Source organism: Hibiscus syriacus, unplaced genomic scaffold (assembly GCF_006381635.1).
Source record: "Hibiscus syriacus cultivar Baekdansim isolate YM2019G1 unplaced genomic scaffold, ASM638163v2 tig00111648_pilon, whole genome shotgun sequence".
NCBI classification, from domain to species: domain Eukaryota; kingdom Viridiplantae; phylum Streptophyta; class Magnoliopsida; order Malvales; family Malvaceae; genus Hibiscus; species Hibiscus syriacus.
The window spans coordinates 626271-650545 of NW_024063145.1; the positions used below are offsets into that span (position 1 = coordinate 626271).

At 35.0% G+C, this 24275-nt stretch overlaps 1 pseudogene; it reads right to left on the reverse strand.

Annotated features, from left to right (window-relative positions):
* Window positions 1-6426: 6426 nt before the first annotated feature.
* Window positions 6427-23834, reverse strand: LOC120166797 (annotated as a pseudogene).
* Window positions 23835-24275: the final 441 nt, after the last annotated feature.

The window sequence follows — 24275 nt, forward strand, 5'->3', positions numbered from 1 at the left end:
GTTAAAGATGTCACATTAACATTTTGAACATTCTTTGTACATAAACCTTTAAAATTTTGTTTCATTTAAAAACTTCAATTTATCTATTTCAATCAAATTATTTAATTGCGTAATAACATAAAACAATATTTTATAAACCAATTTGAATCCAATTTTAGGTATCAACTAGGCAGTTCAATGTTGTTTCTCAATATATATAAAACTACAAAATACTGTCCGATTTGAAAATCATTTAATTACCCTTTTTAAATTATATCTACTACCAACCATTTAAGTTAGTCTATCAGAGCAATTCAAACCATTTATAATATACATGCGTAAAAGATGTCTTACTCATACTATAGGTTGGCTTAATTTCCCAAAAAAGAGATGTTCTCAGTACTCCTTACTTCACGTCTGTTTCTTTATTCAAATCTACGCATGGAAATCATCATGCACTAAGTAAAACTTAGTGAGGCAATAATATAGTTAAAGTGAGATAAAACATAAATATCATAAAGTATTAGAAAACATAAATATGTAATTTAAATAAAAATATTGAAACTTTCAAACCGGGTTGTTCAAGTCATTTTCCTCTTTGAAAACCTGAAAATCATCATCTCATGATTTTATCAAAAATCATGTAAGTCAACATCAGATATAACATCATTTCACATTATTTCATTCGTACATATTTCAGAACTTTTATTTCATTTCCTATTTCTTTTTTTTTCAGATACTTGTCATAACTTTCACATTTGCTTTCATATTCACTTTCATAGCCCAATGTATATGTGAGAGAATACAAGGTACGTGAGTCATACATAATGTGCGCACCAGGCACTTCACGGTGCCAATCATCATCATAAAATGCACTCCAAGTACAAATCATATCATATGCACCAACGGTGCTAGTCATAATGTACAAGAATGTACCATATCTTAACTTAACTTGAACTTTACTTAATTTTATGGCATGTCAGGTGTACATACGACTCTCAATGCAATATACAATGGGCTTCCATATCATATTATTTCCATATAATAAGAAACATTTTTATATCAGAATCAATTTCAAGTTATCATCATAAAAATCATAAATTGAGCAGTTCATACATGAAAGCATCCATAATTAAAATATAGATATCATGTAAAATACTTTGGGCAATTCATACTGTAAAATAATTTCAAATAATTCCACGAAGATACTTGGATAAAGTGTAATTTTCAACACTGAACTCGATTTTGCAAACCTTCGAATTAGTATAAGATTCTTGTTCGTTAGAAGCCTTACTTGTATTGTACCATCATTGATAAAACCTAACCCTTTAAATAAAAAGGAACAACTTTTACTCTTCTATCCATAAATACCTTTTCTGACCAGGGTTATACACATCACTTTGCAAAGCAGAGTTCTCATTCATGAGTATTGAAAAAAATGTTACTGGAGTTTGGGCATATGACGCCTTCTTACCTCCAGTGCAACATATGAACTAATTATTTCTGTCAGACATAAAGGAATCACCTTACAGTTTTTCCAAGTTCACGAACACTTTCCTTTAATCTCATACTGATCAAATCACTGAGGTACGAGGCTTAACACTTAATCAGATTCTAAGCTTATAAAATTGGAATAAATTATTCAAGAAATTCTCTACTTATACATAATTTAAGGGAATCACTTTGTCAGAGCTTGGACAAAATATCTTTCTCTTCAATCCACTTAGGTAGTAGTTCTTAATCTCGAAATTTTGCTTATAAAGTTTGGCTACAAGCCTATCATCACAAAACATTTGAGGTAATAAAACTCAAATTTATGTTGGGAGTCAGCTCAGAATTCTTGAACAAATAAGTCATACATTATTTTTGATGCAAATTTCAAAATCAGGACAAATGTTAACGATATTCCTTTTATGCACAGGTCGAGCCCTAATAGACAAAATACTTAGAGACACTAATTACAAGATGAGGACTCGACATCAGAGTCCAGCTCAGAGAAGTACATCTATAATCTAGGGGCATGTACTGCCTAGACACCTAATGATAGACGATCGACTGATCTACCAAAAGACTCGAGTCAACCTATGTCCTGATACAACTAAATGTAACACATTGAGACTGATACGAGTGAACAGATCTGATCAGGATGTCACATTTGGGCCACTAGAGTGACCTACAATAAAAATCTGGGGAAAATAATTTTTTTTGTTGACCACTTTAAAACTATATAACAACTTATAAATAAAACACATTGAGAAATCATTCATTTAATAAAAACATAATTCAATCATATCCAATATCAAAACAAATTCTAGACTCTAATATATATACAAAATGTCCAAGTAGATATATGGTGAAGCATGGAAATTTCTTTAGTTATCCTGGCATATAGAGGTCCTAATGATGATTTGATCATTCACTAATTAATTCTTCAGGTAATCCTTCAGGAAACATATAGCACAAAAGAAACATTCAGAGAGACATATTCATAAGGTCTTACTACTATGCTCTATGGGCCTAGAGCCCACCCAAAAGTCACCTTAGGTTATAAGGAATTACTAGCTTGATAAGAGCTGAACTTATAGAGACTCTAGTACAAATCCCAGATAGTACCCTAATATAAATCAGATTACCATCAATATCAGAAATCCAGAGCCAGATATATTTTGTATCAGAAAACAAAGATCAAATATTATGATTTATTTCAGATAACAATCATACTTTTTTAAATTGAAGAAAATATATGTATGCATAGTGAACACACTAGAAGATTCAAATATTTTTCAAAGGCACGTAGTAATTATCAGAAAGGGAAACATAAACTTCTGCAAGTTGATCGGATTTCAGAAATAAGATATATATTAAAAATGATAGATTGCTAAGTGATTTAATCAGACTTTTAGAATTTGGTTTTAGGAACGTTTAGGATTCAAATACACCAGGATGGTAATTAGGAACTTTTACATCATAATTAATTAATATTCAGATATAACATGAGTGATTCCTTTATTAAGGTCATTAGAGCATTTTAGACATTTTGATTCCCTGAAGAATTTTTAGTATCATGGCTTATATTGAATTATTAGGAGTTCGAGTCAAAACAAACTAATAGATCCCAACACTGATACATGTCAATCATTCAGACCGAGATACTTCACGAATATTCACCTCTTAATATTGATTGAATTAGTTAAACTGATAACCTTTAGAACCATTACTGATCATATATCGAGAAGATGAACACGTATTCTGTGGGTATTTATCTTATTTTTTATTGTAATAGTATCAAGAATGACCAACATACTTGGTCGTGCTTCATAACCTTAAGGGATGGTACAACATATAGGTTTATCAATGTTTTCAGAATTGTCCAATTATGTTCCTTATATCTAGGTCATGCGGGTATTTTAGGTCATTTTAGTACACGAGGTTATTCTAGTCATTTTGAAGTTCCAAAGTATTATGGTCATTTCAATCAATTATAGAAAATATAGTACTTCCGACAATTTAGTCTTCAAATATTTATTCAGAAATCAGAATATCCAAGTATGTTGTGATCTCAAAGGTTATGAATCGATTATCAAGATTTTCTAATCATATCAGGAATTCAATCAGTGAACTTGTATTTCTATCAAGTAAAGAATTAATTCCTTGGTCATTTCCATTATCAGGGGAGATCCAGGTCTCGTTTTCATCTCAAGGGTATTTTAGTCATTTCAATAAATTTTGTCATTTGCATTACTTCCGGTAAAGTAGTCTCCAAGTATTTATTCAAAGAATCATAATCCTAAGTCTTTTTTCATCTCAGAGGTTAAAATCGAATATCGAAATTTTATAAACAAAATAATTATTTAATAGGTGCAAGTAGTTTAATCAGATTCATATGTCTTTTCAGGGTTATTTTCCCCCTTTAGTGACAATCCTTGTCTTTTTACATCACAAGGGTATTTTTGTAATTTCTTATACAAGCATTTCCGACATTAAAACCTTTTACAAAAATAATCAGAATGTAAAGATCCTAAGGTTAATTGATTTACTGATTAATCATTAGACTTTGATTTATTTTTATCGATCTTCCAATTTCTTGTGTGAGTCATCCGAGTCTTATTCAATTTGCTAACTTAATATCATATTCAGTTCAAGTCCATCATTAATTAATTATACATAATTGACCAATCATATTCATTCATGCATTAACCATTAATATCAATGTGTTCCTTAAAGCATAAAGAAAGTAATGGAGTATTACCTCAATTTTTTAGCTACATCAGTCGACCATTTAGACTCCATTCGATTGCTCTCAAACTTGAATTTGACGTCCCAAAATAACTCATATTCAAATCAAAAGAAATTACATCAAAAACGGAATTTAATCAGGAAAAACGGATCGGATCGAATCAAAAGATAAAACACTGAAAAATAAATTATCAGGTTCAAATTTGGCAAATGAGATTCAGATTCAGACTCGGGACGTAAAAAAACACAGAAAGAGATCAGAGCCTTTACCACGTCGGACTACAAAGAATCGAAGGCTAGGTGACAGAACCTATTGGGTTTTGATCGGAAGGATTCGGGTATCCTAGTAAAGGAGGAGGTGAGGCTATTGGATACCGGAATCGACCAAAAATCGACAAAAATAACAGTGTCAATTTTGAGTCTCTGACGATCATTCAAGCAACGATTCACGACAAACAATGGCATTTCACGGCAAGGGACTAGAGGGGTTTTGGTCACAGGAGATCGTTGGTCACTCTGATGGTCGGTGTGACATTGATGGTTGATTGGAGATGACGACAACATGCAATGAAGGGGTGATGACTTAACAAAATTTGAGGGTTTTGTTCTTAGGGTTTGATTTAATTCTGATTGGGGGAAAATAGGAGATTTAAAATCCCATCCATGTAGCTTAAAAGATATTTTAAGCTTTTTACATCATTAACGGTGGCTAACCTAGTTGGTAAGAGAATTGTTTGTTATGTTTGTGACGTGAGTTCAAACCTTCAAAAAAAATTTAAACTTTGTCTTTTATTTAACATTTTTTCTAGGCTGACAAGGGATGGAAAAATTTAGGGTTAGGTCCCTAAGCTTCTAAGAGTTTCAAAAAAAATTCTAGGGTAACATAGGATGGAAAAATTCAGGGTTAGGTCCCTAAACTTCCAAGAGTTTCAAAAATTACCCTGAGATCTCCAAAACTTCACCAATCGATCCCCAAAAACTAATTAAATAAATTTAAATTAAAACAATGAGAATTGGGGTCATACATTTACAAAGCCCTTAAGGGTGTGTTTGGTTCATGGAATGTAGCATTACCTCCGGGAATAAGATTATCGAAATGTAACATTACCTAACACATTACTGGGAATGTTGCATTGTTGTGTTTGGTTTGTTTAGCAGGAATGTAAGATTACAATGTTTGGTTAAAGGAATAAAAGATTACTTGAATGTATATTTTACCAAATTATCTTTGTTATATATTTGTTTTTTAAAACAAGTTGAATTCTAAATATTCAAATGAAAATGTTTGTATAAAAGATCATATAAAATAAATTATTTTTATTATTTTTAATTTATATATTTTCTTTAAAAAATTTAAATTCATAATGAAAGGGTTTAATTTTATTTTAACCCTTGAACTTCATATAAAATTCTAATTGGGGACCTTTTTGTAAATCTAAAATAGTTTAAACTTGCAATTTACCCTTCGTAGAAATTTTTTATTCAACAGTTAGGAGAAGGATATTTTAAAAAAAAAATTGTTTTAAGGGCATTTTAGTCCAAAGCCATGGGAAAAGATTAATACCTAAGGGATTGGGGGGAATGACATTCCTAGTAATAAGCCCCCAAAATGCCATTCTTGAGAATGACTTATTACCTCCTATTGAGAATCTTTGCAATCCAAACATGGGTATCACATTCCGGAAAAAACTTTTCCCCTCGGTAATCTTCTTTTCCCCCATCCAAACGCACCCTAAGTGTATTCATCAACAATAAACACCGATCAAGTTTAAATAATGTTATACCTTTGTCATATAAACAATATTATGACAAGCTTTGAAGGATCTAAGTGAGAATTAGTGGTGATGGAGGTAAATTTTCAAAAGTTTTGGAAATTATGAATCACTGAATAAGTCTCGTACTTCTTCAATCTTTGGTTTCATTATCCAAAACCAAGCAGAAGTGGTGTCGTTTCTACATGCCAACGTTAATGATGGGTTCTAAATTCCTCTTTATTTGATCTAGAAAAGAAAAAATAAATTAACATAGAGGAAGACTTCTTAAATATGAGATGGAAAAATTGATAATGTGGCATAAAATAATTTGGACCATATGAGAATTGGTGAAAAAGATTCATATAACAATCTCGTCATTTATATTATAAGATGATGTTAAATTAATACAATAATCAAATATGAAGTTAGCACAACCAATAATTATAATCATAATAAATATTAAAGGGCCTTTCAAAGGCAACATCCATCCATTACAGAATAGGAATTATACTATGAGGCTTGAGTATATGAGTGTCGCGTCCGTCTTTCGATTGGGCCCAGAATTGGGCTTCGACTTGAAATGAGAAGGTTAGAGTCGCCACCGACCATTTTAAAACGAATTTAGGTGGGTTGGACACCATCTTACCTGATCTGTGTTGTACTAGAAACGTATCGGGTTCGGGAGTCGGTTACGGTCAAAGAAGGATTAGCACCCTTGAACCGCCCTTTCGGTACCAATTAATTCACCAATTGTCTTTAATTGCGAAAAATTAGGAATTTAAATTGAAATTTAAAACATTCGATTTGAATTACTTACCTTTGATCGGTTGGAATTTATTCTAAAAAGGTAAAAATGTTAGATGGTAAAATAAAAATAAAAACGAAGAAAAAGGCAAAAGAATATATATATATATATACATTAATATAACAATAAAAGAAAATAAAATAAATGGCAAAGGAAAAAAAAAGAAATAGAAAATAACAGAAAATAATAAAATAAAATAAAATAAAAAGAAAGCTAGTTTTAAAAAAAGAAAAAATAAAAAAGGAATAAAACAAGAAGAAAATAAAAGAGATTAAAATAATATAGAATATATTAAAAAAATAAGAAAATAAATAAATAAAATATAATACTAAAGTAGTATCAATTGAATAAAAAACTGTTCACTATCGTGTGGGTGGTTCTCCACTCAATGATTCTATGTTGGTTTCGTTGTTGATGGTTCTCTGTTTGGGTCTTGTTGGCCGTGGGTTGATGATGATGTTTGTGTTTTTCGGTTTTGCTGTGATGGTCGTTTTTTGTCCCTCTGGCAGTAGCTTGGTGAGTGTATTTATACCCCCCACCGGTGGTCATTCTGACGATCATGGTAATATGCTCGTGGTCGGTTGGCCGGGGATTTTGGGATGGACCAGTCCCGATCTCCACGGTCGAAAATCTCGGTGACCGATGTGACTGACCCTTGACTCCTGCGGCGTTGATGCTTGAGATAGTGCTACATTAGGGTTTTGCAAACCCTAGGCTAGTTCAGGCCCGCTTAGCCAGTTTTGGACCCGAACTGCTTTGGACATATTGGATCCTGACTTTGGACCCTGAAAAAAAAAAAAAACTAAGTAACAATAATAATAATAATAATAATATAATAATAATAATAATATAAAAAAAGTATTAAAAATATATATATAAATTTTTTCAAAATGTTTTCAAAAACTATATATTATATAAGTTTTCAAAGATGTTTTCAAAAAACTATATATTATATAAGTTTTCAAAAATGTTTTCAAAAACTATATATTATATAAGTTTTCAAAAGTGTTTTAAAAACTATATATTATATACATTTTCAAAATGCTTTTTAAAAACTATATATTATATACATATTTTCAAAAACCGTTTGCAAACTATAATATATATATATATATATATATAAAATAAAATAAAATAAAATAAAAAATGGACGAAAATGAGTGTCTATAGATGCCCCTCTTTGTCCTTTTTCATTCGTAGAACGAAAAAAAAGGACAAAGATAAAAGACACAAATTTTCGTTTGGTAGAGTTGTAGAATAACTCCCTGTCGAATTGGGTTGCGGATGGCTCCTCCATCGCAAATTCGAGTCCATCTTGAAATGATATAGAATTGAAGCCGTAATTCAAGATTTGAATTGGGATACGACTTCTCGTTTCCCTTCGGTCTTCTTCTCGGTTTAAAGACCTTGGTTGGAAAATTTGACTGGAAAATAGTTCATTGACTACACCGTGTGGTTGATAAGCCCTCGAGTTGAATGAAATCAAACCCGAAATGTCTTCGTTGACAGATAGATTTTCTTGACTTAAGCTATACGGCCGGAAAACAGTTTCTTGTCACTAAGGCACGATTAACCCAGGTCTTCTTCTCGACTTGAAAACCTCGACTGCAACCAGATAGTAGTGTGATTGATGTGTCATCAAGCTGAATAAAATCAAACTCGACAATTTTGTTGACATATAGCCCTTCTTGCCTCGAGCTATGCTGTAAATGATGTGCCTTTGATCTGAGTGTAATCGAACTCGAAGGTCTTTGGTTGGCAGATAGCTCTTCTCGACTTAAGCTATGATGCAAATGATGTGCCTTGGAGCTGAGCGTAGTCGAACTCGAAGGTCTTGGTGTTCAAGAGAAACATTTTCAAAGGTCTTTTTTTTCTATTTCAAGAGAAACTGACTCAAGGGAGGAAAAATTTTGTTTCAAGAGAAGCATATTCAAAGATTGGTGTTTCAAGAGAAACTATCTCAAGAGAGACAAAACTTTGTTTCAAGGGAAATTGTCTCAAGAGAGACAAAATTTGTTTCAAGAGAAACTATCTCAAGAGAGACAAAACTTAGTTCCAAAAGAAACTATGAGCTATGCTGTAAATGATGTGCCTTTGATCTGAGTGTAATCGAACTCGAAGGTCTTTGGTTGGCAGATAACCCTTCTCGACTTAAGCTATGATGCAAATGATGTGCCTTGGAGCTAAGCGTAGTCGAACTCGAAGGTCTTGGTGTTTCAAGAGAAACATTTTCAAAGGTTTTTTTTTCTATTTCAAGAGAAACTAACTCAAGGGAGGAAAAATTTTGTTTCAAGAGAAGCATATTCAAAGATTGGTGTTTCAAGAGAAACTATCTCAAGAGAGACAAAACTTTGTCTCAAGGGAAACTGTCTCAAGAGAGACAAAATTTGTTTCAATAGAAACTATCTCAAGAGAGACAAAACTTAGTCCCAAAAGAAACTATCTCAAGGGAGACGAAATTTATTTCAAGGAAAACATATTCAAAGATTTTGTTTCAAGGGAAACTATCTCAAGAGAGACAAAATTTGTTTCAAGGGAAACTGTCTCAAGAGAGACAAAATTTGTTTCAAGAGAAACTGTCTCAAGAGAGACAAAGACAAAATTTGTTTCAAGAGAAACTATCTCAAGAAAGACAAAACTTATTTCCAAAAGAAACTGTCTCAAGGGAGACGAAATTTGTTTAATGTAAAACATATTCAAATATTTTGTTTCAAGGGAAATTGTCTCAAGAGAGATAAAATTTGTCTCAAGGGAAACTGTCTCAAGATAGACAAAGTTTGTTTCAAGAGAAACTATCTCAAGAGAGACAAAACTTTGTTTTGAGTAAATTAGTCTCAAGCGAGACGACCCCTTATTTCAAGAGAAACAATCTCAAAGGCGATCGATAATCTTCTTGTTCCTGCATGTTAAAGAAATCCTTTCAGAAGCACTAATCGTTGACTTAAGGAAGTCAAATCTGCGGATGACATGTTTACTGTGACACTAAATCACTTCATCGGGCACAATATCCTTCTTCGTGAAGTTGAAATCGTGGATGGCTCCTTCGCTGTGAAATTGAGCTTTTAATTGGACGTTATTCGTTGTGAAGTTAAAATCCACACTTGTAAATTGCATCTCTTTCGAGTTCAATATCTTTCTCTGTGAACCTAAAATGTATATGCGAAATATGTTAGGGTTTGGAGAGAAATCTCAATCTATGATTGTCAATCTTCTTGATTCTGGAATCTTTTGATCTTGGATTCTTCAATATGATTAAATCCTATATACATAACGTTGATCTGTGAATGGAATAATTATGTAAGCAGTCTTCAATCTATCTCTGACTCAGTTTGTCTTCATTTCCACCAGGGTGTACTCTTGCAAACCTCAACCTAAGACAATTTTTTTTCCTTCCCCTATCAAATTTTGCCCCAAAAAATGGATTCATTTGCCTCAACTTCGATATTGAGATTCAGAGAGATATTTGTTGAATTTCAAGATATGCTTCTAGAGAACATATCTTGTTTGAAATGTTTTTCTTCCTTTGAATTTTCAAAATTTTGAAAAATATCAAAAGGAATTTTGAAAAATATTGCCTCATTCTAGGTTTCACAATTGAAGAAAATCATAAAACAGGAGTTCATTGGATATCAAAAGAATAAAATTCTCTTTTACGTTTTGGTAGCTGCAAATCTTTGATAAATATCAAGATCGAAAACTTAGTTTAGAGGTGGGCTACCTAAATCCTAAGGTTTGATATTTTAATCGGAGGCAAAAAAAATGACACAACTAGCAAAATCAATGGTTAGACCTTTCAGAACACTTCTGTTTCAGTTCTCTAAATCTTCCATTTGTTCAAACTTCGTAGGCTCCTCTAACAAAGGCAGTGCAGAAATATCGGTCTGAAAATGAAATTCCTGAGTGCTCGTGTGAAATTGACTATAACAGGTGTTCCTTAACTCCCTTAGTCCATCTTTTACCAAAACTCCTTATTTAATTTTGTCATTGTCTGGCTAGCTGAATCCATAAAGCAGGAATTTAACCAATTGCTCTAGAGGGACAACCTAATATCATTATATAGGTATTATAATCACCTTTATCATGCTAGCTGAATACTATCCATAAAGCTGGGGCGTTTAACCAATTGCTCTAGAGGAACAACTCAAGCTTTATTGTACATTATAATCACCTTTATCAGGCTAGCTGAATCTTATTCATAAAGTCAGGGCGTTTAACCAATTACTTTAGAGGGACAACTCAAGCTTTATTAAGTTTGTTAAGAAGAACCTGTTATAGTCTAGGTGTTTTTGAAAGTCAAGGAATCTCATCTTCAGAGTTCAATTTCTAAACAAGTGACCTAAACTAGATTTGCTTACTCGACTATTCCATCTGTGAAGATCATTATCATCATTGAACGTCTTAAACAAAAGTATAAACCAATTAGTTTTGCAATCTCATGTTCTAGTTTCCCCACCCTGTTCGCTCCTAACACATACCTGAATACCAAACCTTTGATTGGCTATACATGCGAGGAGAGGGCTAGCTTGGTTCCTATAAGAGAAGGGTATGTATTTCAGTGTATGTTCTGGATCAAAAGTGGTCCTTGTTTTGTAGGGTTCAATTTTTTTATTTGTCAAAGATTTATAACCTCAATTATTAAAAAGTTTTTTTTATTAAGGTTATATTCAAGGAATTCAAGATTAAAATTTGCTCATTTCCTCAGAAGGAAACATTTTATTTAAAATGTTTGAATGCCAAGTGACTTAAAGATATTCACACATAAGAAGTATGAAAGAAAAAACAAGTTCAAACAAGATGACATGCTTGAAAATGTAACAAAATTCCTGATGGATGCCCCATCTGACTCTCGATCAGAATGTCCCATAACACATTGGAAGTCAATGCCCCTGAATTGATAAAATCTTGGACCTTACGTTTCAATTCCCCACAGTTCTCAGTGGTGTGCCCTGAGCTCCCAATATGACAGCTGCATATGGTTAATATCATGACCTTCAGGATATGGGGCCTCTCTAGGTTTGGATTGAACCGAAGTCACTAGATTATTCTTAACTAGCGTTGGGAGCAACTCCTCATATGTCATTGGAATTTGACTGATGTGAATCTTTTCACGGAAGACATTATGAGGTCTAATCCCCAGATTAGTCAGGTAAGATTTACCAGGTTTATCTCAGCTCTTTCCTCAACAATTGCATTGACCCCACCTTCTTGGTGGTTAGGCAAAGGATTCTGAACAACATCCCCTCCTTCGATTTTTCCTTGCTTTATGGACATTTCTATCATTTCTCCAGCCATTACTATGTCAGCGAAATTTCCAGATGTGATTGTGACCAGGTGCTCGAAATAAGGAGCCTTTAGCGTCTGCACAAAAAGCTTCCTGGTTTCCTTCTCATCCAAGGGTGGATGAACTTGCATAGCTAAATCCCTTCATTTCTGTATGTATTGTCTGAAACCCTCGTTATGCTTCTTTTCCATGCTTTCTAGCATAACTTGATCGGGTCTCATGTCATTGATGTGTTTGTATTGTTCCATAAATGACTTGGCTAAGTCCTTCCAAGTCTTGATATGGGATCGACTGAACTGGTTGTACCACCAGATAGTTGAACCAGACAGGCTCTCTTGGAAGCAGTGGATCAGGAGTTGGTCATTTCCTACGTATCCTGTCATCTTCCGACAGAACATAGTGATGTGGACTGAGGGGTAACTGTTCCCATCGAACTTCTCAAACTCAAGGACCTTGAACTTTGGTGGGAGCACCAAATCTGGAACCAGGCTCAGCTCCATTGCATCACTCTATAATAGTCGTGGTCCCCTTTGACCATCTTCATCTGGTCTTTAGCATCTTGATCTTTTCTTCCATATTTTTCGCCTTATCATCCTCATCGAAATTCGGGATACAGTAGTTATCTGGATGATTGTCAAGGTTAGTTGCAGAAGTTTGTACATTTGCAACAGATATCCCTTTGGTAGCAGATGAGTCCCCTTGCAGTCCAGGTAAGATCCCTGGTGACACAACCATTGGTGGGGTTGGTGGTATAGTTACCCCTTCCGGTGAACCTGTCCTAAGCGTACGGTCTATTGTAGACCCGATAACTTGGCCACAATTTGATCGACCAAGGACTACTGGTTCTTCTTGATGGACTCCAGGGTACTTTGACTGTTCTGAGCCATCTTATCCTCCATCATCTCTTTCTGCAATTTTTCCATATTCTCTTCGATTTGAATGATTATGGCCTCCATTTACTTCTTTTTCAAGCAGGTGTTATGCGGATAGGGTGTGTCCAACGCTTGAGGTGGTGTATCCAGTATGTGTTCCTTTTCATGAGACATGCTTCTGTTAGTTAATACGAATGCAAAGAAAAATAACAAAATGCAAAATATGTCTAGATGCATAATGCATGCAATGTTCGATGCATTGATAAAAAAAATGTGTCTGTTTTTAGAAGTAATCCTTATTGGGACAAAAGTGTTACATATGAAGAGAAAAACATTTTGATGGAGTCTCACATTAGGGCCACTGAAGCGACCCACTGTAAAAATAGAGAAAAATTTAAAACTTTAATTAAAACATGCAACTTATAAAATCATTTATCAGTATTCAGAAGTAAAATAGATTTTCAGACTCGTATATAAAACAAAATACAATCTACATGCCCCTAATCACATGTACCATACTCTGCAAGCAACACCGGAAGAACTCCCTTACTGATGTTGATAGTTGCATTAGTACGATTCTTTTAACCTGCAATGGGGAGTAATAGAGTGAGCTTCAAAAAGTTCAATAATACAGAACTACCAGATGATGCTGCAAGACATTCCAATAAATGGAAAGACATATCATTTCTTATTTAATCAAATGTATACCGGTTTTTGGAATAATCTGGAGTTCCACTGGTAGTTCAACTAATAGAAGCCATGAATATCTCAGTTCATAGGAAGCATTCATAGTATCAAATTTTCAAGAGGTCAAATAGGATGTCTAGTGTGTTCCAACAGTATGATAAAATCATAATAGGTACACTAATCAAATGATATTTCAGTAAATCCCATAAACTATACTGTAGTGGAGCTTTTTAAACTCGTGTTTTAAAACCATAGTATAAAGAGTTAACATAAAGGAATATCTTAGCCTGAGAGCCTACCCAAGAAAGTTCGGGGCCACGGGGCCTACCTAAAAATACATCTTAGGGTCGTAGGGCCTACCCGAGAATGATCTCAGGGTCGCAGAGCCTACCTAAGAGTCACATTAGGTCTATAAAAATTTTCCAGCTTGATCAGAGTTGTACTATACAAATCTGTATCTCCAATATACAATTTATACCGTGATACAAATCCATAATCCATCACCATTAAGTCGGTGCATCCATAAAACATTAACCATAGATTTCAGTGTACCTCATGTTAAAACAACAAAACAATTTATTAAAAAAAAATAAGAAACACACTAGAGAAATCCCAGTACTTATCAGAGGCATTTTGCAGTTATCAACATAGATAACATGAAACTGATATCTTTTTATCAAATCCCAGGCACGAGGTCATATTAAAAAAGAGTAAATTACAATTCGTTCAAATCAAACATTAAAATTGATACTTTAGAATTCCACTATGATTCAAGTGTATCAGGAAGGTGTTCATGAACGTTTATACAGATGAGTTATAGATTCATATTTATGGAGAGTAATTTCATTACTCAACAAAGTTGGAATATACAAAATCCTTTACATCCGAGTTACTTGTGTGAATCAGACATGATCGAAGTGTTTTGAGCTGATAAAGGAGAAACAAAGATTCAAGACATTTACCATTTATATTGATCGATCGGATTATCAAACAACTCCTAGAACTGATACCAGTTGACTGGTCAAATCCTTGCCTATCAAAAGTACTCACTCTTTAATACAAAATTTATTATCCAAAGATTCTCTTCAGAATCATCACTGAATACAACTTAAGGGAACGAACATATATTCCACGGTCGTTATTTCGTTTCTATATTTCAACGATATTAGGAAATGTCAATGTACTTGATTTATGGTTTATAATCCATAGGAATAGTACACTATGCAAACTCATCAGAGTTTCTAGACTTATCCAAATCACTTACTTAATCATCAGTCATTGAGGTTACTTAGTACATTTAGCAATCAAGTCTATCCCGATTTCTTCAGAGTTTTCCAACGTATTTCAGATGTTTCTGAATTTCAAATACATATTGTACTTCCTTTCATTTCAATTTAATCATATAATAAAGTTATTCTAATATTCGTGGTTGATTTGTCTCACGAATACCCACTTCTTAGTAATGTATGCGCTCTAGAGTCAAGCTGAGTCAAGTACTTCCAGAATTATCATCGTTCCAAACTTGAGAAGACGAACACACATTCAAATGATATCTATGTCATTCAGGTACTGACATGTTATTATCATTTATCAACCCACTTAAGGTTTTTTCCATAGCCTTTTAAGGGTAACGCCATATCCATATTTATTTGAATTCCTTAATGAACCCAAAACATTTACTTATTCTTGGTCATAAAGGTCTTTTGGTCATTCTGATGCTCGATTTTATTCTATTAATTTCAGAGTTCGAGGATATCCAATCATTCCTGAGCTTAGTACTATTCTTAGGTCATTTCCATTCCAGGGTATTCTGGTCATTTTACAGATCCAGTGTATTACAATCATTTTCTTCCGTCCGATCTCATTATCGAATTCAAACTTATCATTATTTTCATCATTTTGAACAATTCTGACAAAATATCACCATCGGTAAATTATTATTCTTCATGTACTTACTCAAGTCGGAGATTTCCAGGTTAAATTCCTTCTTAGATGTAACTAACGGATTATCAGGAATTTTCCATACAAAAATAGGATCTCAACAATCAAATCAGTAATTTATCGGTTTAAAAACAAATTTTCATGTTACTTCCTTATTTAGAGTCAACTTGAACTATTTTTACCTCTCAATGGCATTTTCGTAATTTCTTAACCAGATACTTTCGGTATTAACTCTTAATGAAAATAATTATACTTTAGAGATCCAATGGTTAATTGATTTCCCGAACATTCTTTGATCTCGGAATGATTTCTTAACAGACTTCTAGTATCTTGCATAAACCCTATTGGGTTAAAACCCGATTATCCAAATTTTCTAAGCAAACTAGCATTTCTTATGCACATCTGTAGTTGTATCAGATCAATATATCCTTTCAGAGTTATTAGTCAACTTCCAGATACAATTGTTATCATCTTACAACATAAGGGTATTTCTGTAATTTTACCCTACCGGAATATTCTCATAATTTCCCATCCAAGTACATTTGATTAAATAAATTATATGTTACAGATCCAAGTTGATTCCTTTATCACTAAACACATAACTTGTAATTTTAATTCAAACAATCCATCAATTTCTTATAAAAGTCATCTGAACCATAATCAGTTACCGAATTTTTTCGTATTCGGATCGAGTGTAGAAATTAATTAACAACACATATGAGACCAACATTATATTATTCCTGCATTTACCAATATTCACATGTTCCATAAAGCATAAAGAGGTAGTAAAGTATTACCTCGATTTTCGTTCAATACTAATTTACCATTAAATTCCATTTGAATGCCCTCGATCTTGAAATCATCTTCCAATAATTCCTCAGATGCATAACAATAAACATTTCATCAAAAAAGGGGCTTAATTTCGAAAAACTGATCGAATCGAGTGATTAATCAGTGAAAATCAACTTACCTGGTTTGAAAATAGTGAAACAGACCCCAAAAATGGATTCAAAACATCGAAAAACGTCAGAATAAGTATACACGGTCAAAGTCAAAGGTCGTTCAACGCCCAATCAATGCCGGTCAAAGTTCTAGTCAACAGTGGTCAACGCCAATCATCGCATGTCAATGGTCAACAGTCGACCGTTTTACACAAATATCACCCTAACCAAAATTAATTACAAAATTAGCCACTTTCTAAAAATATTTATTAAACTAACACCCATGTTTTTACACAAATAGCACCCAAACAGAAATTAATTACAAAATTAACACCCTGCAGCCAAACGATGCCCACTCTCGGGGGGTGGTGCGTGAACAGTGATACGGTGTCGGAAAATTCTCGAAAAAATTCCTAAAAATTATTTTAAGTGATTTTGATACACTTACAAAGCTCGGTTCACAATTTTGAACGGTAGAGAGCTCGATTTCAATAAATACGAAACTTTGACCGCTTCACCTCCTCAAAAGCCGCCACCGACAGAGACAAGGAGGACACTGACAAACTCAGAACGGCACAAGGAACAAGATGGTGCGGGAGGTGTCAAAAACGGATGGCCGAATCATCGTGAATCAACGAAAAGCTAACTGAAATCGAGTTAAAACCGATGATACTTCCGACTGAAATTAATGACGAATGGCGCCGATTCACAACGAGAGGTTTGAGGGGTTTTGTTCATCGGTCGGCAATGAACATGATGGTAGTTTTGGTTCGCCGATCAGAGGTCGGACGGCGAGTAGATCGGAGTTGAAAGGAGGGTTAAGGGGAAGAGAAAAATGATGAAAACCATCCGCAGAAACATACGAGGAGAAGATGTTATAATTCTCTCCAAAAGAAAAATGGGCAAACCATGGGTTTAGTCACTGAATTTCTTGCACTTTATAAAATGGTCTGCCAACTTTGAAATTTTTTAATTTAATCCTCGATTTTCTTCTCAAAATACCTATTAAATCCACCACGTTAAAATTCTAAAATTTAGCCCCTAAATTAAGGTGTTACAATAGATCCCGAACAACCTCTGACAAGTTGATTCGTTTTCCATCAATTTTGTCGCCGGATGAATACCTTGTCAAACTGTTCAGGCTCCTTTTGGCTAAATTGTGCAAACGACGAGCTGTGTGCCCCAAAAAAGGTCTCGAATGATTGCATCTCTGACTTTCACTCTCTGCCGAGCTTGTTTCTAATGAAAGTGCCATTGGAATTCTCCATCCGAAGTTCATCGGCTTATTTCTTGAATTCTTCAATAATGGTCTCCAACTTAGCTAGGGTTTCACCATCTTATCCTCGTAGTTTTTGAAAGAACCATCCAGGTTAGTAACCTTTTCCTCGTCTTGCCCTTACAACTTTCGCCATCTCGTTTTGGAATAGTTGACTTTTGACGTGCTTGGTGTAGACCCAAAATTCTGAGCTTTTCATCTCTTTGTATTATAACCCCTTTGTCCATTAATACGAATTATTTACGTTTAACAAACACGTTTTTGGTGGATCAATACCTCTTTTGAATGAATGATGCAAAAGATGAAAATAAAATAAAAAAAGAACAAAGATGAAAAGAGTTAGTGAGGTGAAAATAATAAAAAATGATCATGAAAATAAAAGTCCTACCCCACATGCTTATTATTCCTACCCAGACATGATCTTTATCTCGCATGCTAATTTCAAACAAATCCTAACCGTATATTTTTCTAGTTCGCATGCTTTAAACAGAAAGTAAAGTAGGAAATAATCTAGGCATCCTAGGGTTTGAAATGAGGTTTTGGGGTGGGCTCTAATTCCCTGTAATCTCCCAGTTTAGGTTATAAAAAAGGTTCCTGAGTTCTCATTGCTGGTTCCCCTTGGCTTGCCAGACCCTTAGTCCTAAGCTCATTACAAGCTTGTCTGGACTAAGTTAAACTCAAGAGGAAACATTCATTTATGCTCATACGGAGAATAAATTCACACGAAGACATAAGGTATATGAATACCGAAGGTTACTTGCTAGGCCCATACGGAGAATAAATTCTCACGAGAGAGTCGCTTTCACCCCCAGTTAAAACGGGTTTGGAGCTCGGGTATAGAGTATGAGAAGAAATTTTTTCAAAAATCAAAAATCATTGAAAGAAAACATTAGTGCAACTATTTATTTGAAAAATAATCAACGATAAATAATAAGAATCGAATAAATAAATTAAAATTTAAACTTATAATTTTCGCTCAAAAAGACAACTGGAAATTAATTTCGGCCTGACTCACTTTCATGTCCCCAGCAGAGACGTCAAGCTGTCGCGGTTATCTTTCGGTTGGGCCCGGAATTGGGTTTCGACTTGAAATGAGTAGGTTAGAGTCGCCACCGACCATTTTAAACGAAATTTAGGTGGGTCGGACACCATTTTACCTGATCTGCGTTGTACCAAAAATGTGTCGGGTTCGAGAGTCGGTTACGGTCAAGGAAGGATTAGAACCTTTAAACTGCCCTTTCGGTACCAATTAATTCGATGGTTGTCTTTAATTATGAAAAATTAGGAATTTAAATTGAAATTTAAAACATTCGATTCGAATTGCTTACCTTTGATCGGTTGGAATTTATTCTAAAAAGGTGAAAAAAGTTAGATGGTAAAATAAAAATAAATACGAAGAAAAAGGCAAAAGATATATATGTATATACATTAATATAACGATAAAAGAAAATAAATAAATGGAAAAGGAAAAAAAGTTAGTAAAAAAATAAATAGAAAATAACAGAAAATAAAAAAAACAAAAAAAAACAAGAAAACTAGTTTTAAAACAAAGAAGAAAGAAAATATCGAAAAATAAAGGCTCCAATTAGGATATCTGAAAGCTACATTAATAGCTAAATAACAGGATCACAAAATAAGGGGGGCTTAATCTGGTATTTCCCCTTTTCTTGAAAACACGGATGGATAGGGGGTCAAAACTATGTCGTTTTGGTTAACGCCAAAACGTCGCCGTTTCATTTAATACATAAAAGCCTAAAAACGGGCTTAATTTCTCACATTCCCTTCATTTCCCCTTTTCTGCACAAACAAAGAGATAGAGAGAATTGAGAATTCTCTCAACCCTCCTCACCGGAGGGTGACCGGCCCCCAAGCCTACCGCCGTACACTGCCGCATCGGCCGCCGCCGTCGGTAGCCGGAAAAACCAAAAGCTCCCGAAACGTTCTCCCCCACTACCCCGAGCACAAATCCAAGGTCTGTTTCCCACCGAGAAGCCCCAATCAGCGTAGATCTAAGGGCAAAGCTCTCGTTTTTACCTTTTTGGGCTTGAAAATCTTTCGCTTCCCCGACCTTTTGTCTTTCGTTCTACTGTTCTCTTGAGTTTGCTTTTCGTGTATTGGCTTGTTGTTGTTTGATGCTTTCGTTTACTGTGTTTTTTTTTGTGTTGATACTCTCGGTTTTGGCCGTGGTTCTATGGTTTTTCTGTTCATTGTCGTGTGGGTGGTTTTTCACTCGATGATTCTGTGTTGGTTTCGTTGTTGATGGTTCTCTGTTTGGGTCTTGTTGGTCGTGGGTTGATGTTGTTGTTTGTGTTTTTCGGTTTTGTTGTGATGGTCGTTTTGTAGTCGTTCCGACAATCATTGTAATATGCTCGTGGTTGGTTGGCACGAATTTCGAGATGTGTCAGTCCCGATCTCCTCGGTCGAAAATCTCGGTGACCGGTGTGATTGACCCTTTGACTCCTGCGACGCTGATGCTTGAGATAGTGCTACATTAGGGTTTTGCAAACTCTAGGCTAGTTCAGGCGCTTACAAAAAGATAAAAGTAAGTAACGATAAAAATAAGTAACAATAAAAATAATAATAAATAAATAAATATAAAAAGTATTTTAAAAACTGTATAATATAATTTTTTTCAAAAATGTTTTAAAATTTATATATTATATATGAATTTTCAAAAATGATTTCAAAAAACTATATATTATATAAGTTTTCAAAAATGTTTTCAAAAACTATATATTATATAAGTTTTCAAAAGTGTTTTAAAAACTATCTATTATATACATTTTCAAAATGCTTTTTAAAAACTATATATTATGTATGTATTTTCAAAAATCGTTTGCAAACTATATAATATATATATATATATAATAAAATAAAAAATAGACGAAAATGAGTGTCTACAATGAGACAAGCAGCAAGTTTGGGAGCTACGTTTAGTTTTAACCAGTGTTTTGCATGCCAGAAGCAATACCCTTCATGGTCAAAATCAGTGTGTCTTCCAGACCAGGAGCATACTCGCTTGTCGGGTTTAGTTTCACAAGCTCGGATGCCGGCTTGCTCGATTCCATGTATTTTTTCGATAAGTGTGGCCTCACCTTCACATGATAATCCGGGTCACGGATCCTTTTCAAAGTGTATGCTTGGCACACATTAAGGGTTGTGATGTATGCATCACGAAGTCGGAGCCTCTGCTTCAGGTACGGGTCACCTTCTAGGAGATCTTTATGTCCAGCAACCTACAAAAGAGGGTTAAATTGTTGGTAGGCTTCGTATAAATAGCTTTTTTCCCCGAGAATCGCTGTATTCATATACCAATTTTGTATTACCTGGAGAACAAGGCGCTTGGTTTCTCCGTAGTTGGCTCTCAGTCTCTCTCCAAATGGCCAGAGCTCTTTCGACACAAGCAGCTTATCATACAACGCAGCAAAACCAGGGTCTCCCTTGGCAAAAACCATTTCGATTTAGTCCATTGTGACCCTAAAGAAAGGCCATTGGTCGTACATATCCCGGAGCATCTGGAGATTCTTCACGTCCTTCTCAATCACATGCTTAAATGCAGCCCCAAAGCCAAGCCACACCGGTAAATGGAATCTTGTTTGAGTCCATGCAAAGATCCATGGGATTGCACGGAGTGATTCAATTCCTCCACTTAGCTTCCTTTTCGATGGATGGCTTCCAATATTCATTCTACCATACTCCAGTTCCGGTGTTGCCTGCAACAGGTTAATTCATAGAAGTTCAAGTAAACACTAGTTACAAGCATCTTTCGACAATGGTATTCCTTTTTAGCTGTGGATGAGACTTCAATGCAATTTTCCATGTGAGAACGATTCATGTATGATATTCGAAGACAATTATTGCAGTCTGATAACAGCGGTGTGATTATATATAGAAGTTTCAAAAGTACCAAATAAATAAGGGGTTATAGTGGAGAAATACATGCTAGGCAGAAGTATTCAACAAAACGAGGTTCCTGGAAGACTACAGAACGATATTCCTTGGTTGCAACTAGTGCCATTTCATCCATGAGAGCACGCCATTCCGGATTCGGTGAGACCGAGGGATGCATTCCATGCTCGAGTGTAGCAGCAGTAAAACGCTGAACCGTCCTGAAGCACAAGTGTTCCTCTCCAAAGGACTCCTCAATAACTTCACTACTCTAAGTGAACCATGAATTGTATCAGGAGGTTGAGACAAAATAGCAAGATGAGTCGGTCCCCCTCCTCTTCCTACTGTCCCTCCTCGCCCATGAAACATTGTAAGCTTAACACCATACTGCTTTGCCACCTTTACAAGTTCCTCTTGCGCCTTGTATAGCTGCCAAGCTGCAGAGAGACGGCCAGCATCCTTTCCAGAATCTGAGTAACCTATCATCACTTCCTGTTTCCCATTGATTCGGTTTCTGTACCAATCAATAGAGAAGAGACAAGCCACATCGGTAGGAGCAGCTTCAAGATCAGCGAGTTTTTCAAACAATGGAACTACCCTTAATGGTTGCTTAACGTGGCATTCACCTTGTAAAAGCTTAACAGCAAGCACATCAGATGGGGCTGTTGCCATTGAGATTATATAGGCACCAAAGCTGTCTGAAGGCAGTTCCGAAATGACATGAAAAGTGCCAGCACATCCGCGACTTCTTGTGTTTTGGGAAGATCAGGGCCGAATAGGGTACTCTTGCCTCTGAGTTCAGATAAGAGCCATTCCTGCCGGCATTCCTCGTGCCATTCTCGATAAGAACCTATACCTAGGTGCTTTGTTATGGCATCAAGGACATTAGTATACCTGTCAGATTCTTGTCGGATATCAAGTCTCACAAGGGAAAGCCCAAAGGTCGAAACTTATCGTAAGAAATCTAGAAGGCTTCCATCGGCTATTGGCCGATCACCACAAGCACAGAGTGATCTATAGCAGAGTTCAAGAGGCTCCAGGAACTATAGGAATAAAAAAATAGAACCAGTAAATATTAAATCTTACAAATGGTAAGAAATATGCAACACTTGCAAATTAACTAATTAAGCAGGCGCTCAGAACGTTCATTGGATGAATTTCAAAGTAGAGACCTGCTCCACATTGGTAAAAGCTGCTTCTTCAGGAATGTCGGAAAACCCATTGACCAACAGGTGACGAGCACGCTCACGTGTATTGTACAGCTTATCTCTCACATCACCAAGAATAACACGATATGGCTCATTTGGAGGAATTTGTTTCCAGAAGTCTAGACTCAAAAAGTTTTTTTTACAATGAACACATGAATCTACAAATTATAACCAAGCATCATCTCAATCTTATGGAGCTAATGCATATATTATTCGGGAAGCAATTGACAAGTATATGTACACCTATTACTGATAACTCAAAAGCAAGTCTAAAATTCAACTCGTGCGTTAAGATCAATGTTACATACCTATGTAATGTTTTGCATCTCTTTTCGAGGACCTATGAAGTTCATCTGCACGAACACGAAGCTCATCATTGCAGCGCCACATTGATGACTAAAAATAAACCAGAGGAAAAAAGAAAGAAGATGAATCAAAATTGTAATAATAAACCATGATCTGAACTCTTAACTATAGGAAGAAAAGCGTCTCAAGCTCGGAAGTTATCTTTTTTATACCTCAAACATTAGATCCTCTATTTGGGAGAAGTACAAGTTAGCGGCCATAATTCTAGCCAATAAGCATACATCTCTAGTAACTTCCGGGGTTACCCTGGGATTTCCTGCAGTCAACATCTAATAGTATCTCCATTTAGATGTCCCAACATATGAAATAAGGTAAGCATTTCAGTTCAATTAATAAGAAAGAACAACATTTTTTTGCACAATCTATTTTTCTTTCACATGCCTACAGTAAGTTCAATAAGACTTATAGTTGCAGCTTGCAATGTTGCCTCTTTAAGTAATAAGCGTTAAATATATATGGAAAAGAGGCATACAATCACGATCCCCTCCCATCCATGAAGAGAATTGAATAAGAGGGGCATTGTAGGGAACACGTTCGTTTATCCCTATGTTCTTCAAAGCTGTGTCAACACAACGCAAGAATTTTGATACACATTTCCAGATTGTCTCGTGGAGGTAGCTCATTCCTGCTCTCATCTCATCATTGTGGGGTGGGAGGATTCCTACGGATCTCATCCGTACGAAAAGCAGCTTGAATCTATATGAACATAAAAAAGATAGAGTTGTGAGCTCAGACGTTTCCTATGTTATAGGTGACATATCTTGATTTAGCATTCTATTATAGAAGCCTCAGTTCCTTGCAGTCATCAGAGCTCAGATACGAAGCATACGGTTAAGGCTCAAATAGCAAGCTATGCCACTAGTTTCATAAAGACTGATTACGGATGAACATCAGATCTCAATGCTGATGCACACAGTTATGCAGTCAAATTTAAGTCATCATGTCATGTGTCTTGCAAATAAGCTCGTAGTAAATTTTGCATTTTCTTACCTCCCTTTGTAGCGCCTCGTCAAGTTCCTGCTTATCATCCAGAGTAATTTC